Genomic DNA, 5,732 nt, shown 5'->3' on the forward strand with positions numbered 1-5,732 from the left:
GTACGACCACCCGTGAGGTTCACTGGGCTCCACCCGGTAATAGAGGAGGCCATCCTTCAACTCATATCGGTGGAGCCGTGAGCGCTGTCGCGACGAGAGCCAGTCGGACTTCGCGCTCGTTCCGGCCATAAGGAACTTGACGATAGGCGCGACAGCCTCATCGTCCCGATACGCCATGCGTATCCGATCATATAGATCCGTTGTCACCCGCGTGATGTGGGCCAACTCATAGTCAGGACGCCGAGAAAGGGCGTCCGCAAGCACGTTGAGCTTGCCCGGCTTGTATTCGACGCGGAAGTTGTATTCCGCGAAGAAGGACAGCCACCTCGCCATCCTTTGGGAGAGGTGAGGCGAGTTAGTCGCCGTCCTCAAGGACGCGTGGTCTGTGTAGATCACAAAGGGCCTAGAGCCTAGAAGGTGAACACGAAACTTCACAAGGGCATATTTCATTGCCAGGAGCTCCTTGTCGTGGACAGGGTAGTTCCGCTCGGCGGCTCTGAGCTGCCTGGACTGGAACGAGATGACTCGTTTGTGTCCAGCCGTGTCGGCCTGCAGCAATGCACATCCGATGGCGTAATCGGAGGCATCGCAGACGACGCTAAACGGTTTCGTCTCGTCCGGCAGGGCCAGAACAGGGGCCTCTTGGAGACTGGCCTTGATGCTGTCAAAAGCATCCTTGTGCTCCTGCTCCAGCGCCAGTCGACGTCCTTCTGAAGGTGGCCCGACAAGGGCTTAGCGAAGCCCGCGTACCCTGCGCTGTACTTGTGAAGGTAGTTGGCCAAGCCCAACCACTTTCGAAGATCCTTTTGGGATCGGGGCATCGGCCATGCTGCTATGGTCTTGACCTTGTCTGGATCAGCCCGAACGCCCACGTTGCTTACGAAGCAACCGAGAACTTTAATCTCTGGTGACGCGAAAACGCACTTGTCGATGTTGGCGTAGAGCTTGTTCGCTCGCATTACGTCCAACACTCGACGGAGGTGCCCCAGATGCACCTCCATGGCCGTCTTGCTTCCCTCGGCACGGCTATGGATGAATATGTCGTCGAAGTACGTATGTACGAAGGTACGCAAAGGGCGGAACAATTGCGTCACCAGGCGATTGAACGTCGCCGGGGCGTTAGACAGGCCCTGCGGCATGACGAGCCACTCCCAAAGCATGCCGCTTGAAGTGCTCACCACGGTGAGTGGGATGTCACTCTCTCGCATCAGGATCTGGTAGAATCCGTCTACCAAATCCAGCGCACTGTGCAGTACACCTCCAGTCATGTGGTTTAACAACACATCCTTTCGTGGGATTGGTGTTTGGGCCGGCACCGTTGCGTTGTTCAGCTTGTTATAAGCATGAACTAGACGCCACTTTCCGTTCGGCTTCCGAACGCAGAAAGTCGGCGTCGAGTGCGGGGATTTCGACTCCCGCACCATGCCTGCCTTCGCTTTCGCGGCGAAGAAGGCATCAATGACCTCGCACTGTTCGCGCGGGAGAGGTCATTGCCTCGTGACACAATACTTTGTGCCAGGCACGAGATCAATCCCATGCCGTACGTCTCGATCCGGTGGGAGTTGGGTCCGTGGGTGTTTGTTCACCACGTCCGCATACTCCGTCACCAAAGGATACACCGGATCCTTGGGATTCTTAAGGATTTCAGAACCCAAGCGCGCCTGACGCTGCTTGTTTAGGTCTTCCAGGACGTTCTCGTACAAGACAGAAGAGGAGTTCAGCTTCTCATGAGTGGTCTCAGGTCTCATGAGCACCATCTCGGCAATCTCTCCAGCCTTGAGGTTGGCCAGGAAAGACTCAACCGTCATTTCCTCGAGGTTCAGTATCTCTGCAACCTCTGGCAACGGTTCCAAGTGGACACCAGATGCCTTGACGGGTAAACCGGTCTCGCCATCGAAGATGTGATAACACTCTTCCACCGGCCTTGTCGGAGGAGCCCGGGCCCTGGACTTCGAGTCGCTTGAAGCGAAGTCGATCTGAACGAAGTTCGGATCCGACGTGAGGCGGCGGCGGCGTCGTTGACGACGGCGACCGTGACGTGGAGCTTTGCTGCCCACGTCTGGGGATGTCGGCGCTGCGACATCCGAGGCACTCGTGGCCTCGTGTGGTACTATGGTATCCACACAGGAAGCGTGTTCGACGCCTTCCTCTTCCGTTAAGGTCTGGGCGACCGCGTGCGGCACTTTGTTACCCACACAGGAAGCGTATCCGACGTCTTCCTCTTCAGTTAAGGTCTGGGCGACCGTGTGTGGAACTCTGCTAATCACTCTGAGCACGCTGCCCTCAGTGTTCGTGACAGCTGCAGCTGTCTGCGGAACTAAGTTACCCGCTTGTGGACCTAAGTTACCCACTTGGCCAGCGCCTCTTCTGGGCGCTGCCACCATCAAAACATACTCGGAGTCGTCATATACGTCGACGACTCCCAAGCATCTGCCGGATGCTTTGGTACCCTGGCAGCCCTTGCGGGCGCCCCGGATCCTGACAGAGGTGGGAACATGACTCACCAATGCTCTGTCGGACTGCGCAGGGCGGCTGGCACCGATTGCCTTGCCTCGCCAGTCGATCCAGGGCTCGTGCTTCTCAAGCCAGGGCATACCCAGGATCATATCATATGGATCCATATCGAGAACAGTGAACTGTTCGAGGCTGTCAAAGTCTTCAAACTTGACGGCCAGATCCACTTGGACGTTGGGGACAGTGACGACCTTCCCGTCGGCCAGTCGCACTGACACCGTCCCGTTGCCCTTGCTTTCTTTCAAAGCATCGGACAGCTTGTTGCTATTACGAGCAGCTGTCTGGCGGCGTGCGAAATTCTTCGACGCCCCAGAATCGATCAAGATTCTGTCCAAGAACACAGTCATCTTGATATGTTCGTTGAGTGGGTTTCCCACTAGGGACGCCGTGAATTCCCGTATCTCTTGCACGTACTCGTGCAGTTCACGCCTCCCTTGTTTACACGAGAGGAAGCGCGAACGCTGGCGGTACTCGTAGTTCGCCGGGAGGAACGCGATCCGGAGCTGTTCACACAGCTGAGCCCAGGATGTGAAACATCCAGGGGATGTTGCTTACCGCGTGTACACCCAACTCTTAGCACGACCGCTAAAGTTGGAGAGTGCAAAAGCAGCACGAAGTTGCTCGGTCGAGATCAGAGCCGCGTCCATCGCAAGCTCTACTTCTCGGACCCAGAAGTGAAGGTTCTCGCCTTCCTTCCCTTAGTACGGCTTAACCTTCAGCAGTATTGGCTTCGGGTGAGGCGGATTGCTTCCGCCGCCGGAGCCTGCAGGTTCTCCCGCACATGCGCGATGAAGCCTTGCTCGTACGCGTCAAACGCATTGACGCGCTCGAGCTGCTTGGCCGGTGTTGACACCACCAGGCTCTGCAGGGCCTCCATCCCGAAGATGCCTGCCATCTTCCGAACCGACTCGAACTGAGAGTCGTTCATATGGGAGAAGTCGTTCCTATCCATGGTAACGAACTTCGGAGAGGTTCAGGTAGTCTACCCGCGGTGGCGTGGATTGACTACGAGTGCTACCAAGTGTGACCGGGTCACACAGCACCTTGCGCTAGAGGAAGTAAGCTTCCGAGAGTATACAAACTCTCAGTGAACGGCAGTTCACAGGTCCCCTCTTTATTCAAAAGAGAGCGAAGTGACCGTAAGGTAGAATGTAAACTGAGTATATTTATAGGTAGATAAAGCTTGGGTTTAATACAAACTATAAGTCACCTATAGAAAATGCAATCTCATCAACCAATGATTGGCTTTGGACGACCTTGGTACTTTGTACCAAATATCCCGAAGTATGACGTGTCATACTTCTGAAGTGTGACGTGTCACACTTCATGTAGCCAGGGTACACTTAGGGCTACGTACCCCGTTACAGGACCTGTGAGCTGCCGTTCACTGAGAGTTTGTATACTCTCGGAAGCTAACTTCAAGGTGCTGTGTGACCCCGTCACACCCCGTCACATGAAGCATAAAAAATCAAAATGGGTAGCTAGACACCATGCGCTTGTCTGGCCGTCCTGACGGCTACAGATTTCAGAATGAGGTGTGGTTGCCAGCCATCGACACAGAGCTTTATTTTCATCCAATCAGCATTCGATTTGATCTAGTTTTGACAGATAAGCATTTTTTTTTAATCTTGCGGAAGTATTTGGTTTTGCCTGATAATAAATTATATAGAATTTGAATGTAAAAGAAATGAAATAAATTTCAGAGAATTTAAATGTAAAAGAAATGAATACCTGTGAGTTTTAACGGTAAAATATATGTTTTTTTGCAAGAAACGTATGTATTTTACCATTCAAAGACACCGCCGCCTTCTTCTGGCGGTGTTTCGCGCGATCCACCGCCCGCAGTACTTCTTCAAGCTCGTCTGCGTCAGGAAGTCGTAGCAGGGTCAGCCTGTCGGCCAGATCCACATCTCCCAACGTCTCGATGAAATGATCCACGTGTTCCCGCAGTACCTTGGATCCCCCATCCTTGATCTTCACTCCGGAACAAGTCAGAAGTGGCCGACAAGTTTGCTGAGTTTGTCGCATTTGCGGAAACACAGACCGGCAAAGTCGTCAAGACGCTTCGTAGTGACAACGGTGGCGAGTACACGTCGGGCGAGATGGCTAAGTTCTGCAAGCGTCGTGGTATCGTGCAGAAGTTTACGCCTCCGTACACGCCTCAACTAAACGGTGTCGCTGAGCGAATGAACCGGACGCTGGTAGGATCCATCGAAACTCAGGACGTACAGATCCTCATCCACTCGTACCGTCGGGATCGAGATCTGGATCCGGCGTTTGGGCTCTTTCTTAGGAGCGACCCTAGTCAGCGCCTCATCCATCTTAGCTCGAGGAGTGATGCTCGCGGCCAAGACTCCCAAGATCTCGTCTTCCCCTTTTGAACATTTCACAATCTCCAGCGTCCAAGGCGAGTACTTGGCCAAAGCGATCACCATGCGCAACGTCACGTACTTGACAACCGGCGAGAACGTCTCAGTGTAGTCGATGCCGTACTTTTGCTTGAAGCCCTTGGCCACTGAAGGGATACGGGCCGACAGACGGCGTACGCTTTGACGACGATCGGTTAGGAGGCCCTGAGCCGTCGGACCAGTCAGATTCCTCATCCTCATCGTCCTCCGAACTACCCAGTCCACACCCAGGGGGAATGACGCGTTTGGCTTTCAGGAGTCTGATGAGCCGCTGTACGTGCCATTGAAGGTGCGACGCCAACGTGAACAGGAGCGTCTGCAGCATAGACGCAAGGCGCTGCAGGAGCGCATCCAACACGAGCACAGCGACGATGACGGCGGGAGCGATGAGGACGAACAGAAGCGCAAGCGACAGAAGACCAACGACCCAAACCCCGATGCGTCGCCGTCGTCTGCTGAACTGGGTGAGCCTTCGCCTCCGCAAGAACGATCAACGGTGAGTCTCCTGGACCAGGCCTACGAGATGCGCAAGAAGATGGAGGAGCAGGGTGTGAACCAGCAGAAGGCTCAACAGGACGCCCAGGAAGTTAACATGCTCAAAGAGGCCAGCTACGTGCAGAAGGTGGCGCTGGTCTCGGCTCATGAGCGTGCCGAGGGAATCCACTACAAAGAATCAATGAAAACCACGTGGAGACCCCCGCGTAGCATCGCAGACATGACCCAGGAAGAATGTGACGCAGTCCGCAAAAAGTGGCACATCCTAGTAGAAGGAGAAGACGTGCCGCCGCCCATCAAGTCTTTCGAGTACAT

The sequence above is a fragment of the Phytophthora infestans genome, genomic scaffold, assembly GCF_000142945.1.
Source record: "Phytophthora infestans T30-4 supercont1.186 genomic scaffold, whole genome shotgun sequence".
NCBI lineage: Eukaryota > Oomycota > Peronosporomycetes > Peronosporales > Peronosporaceae > Phytophthora > Phytophthora infestans.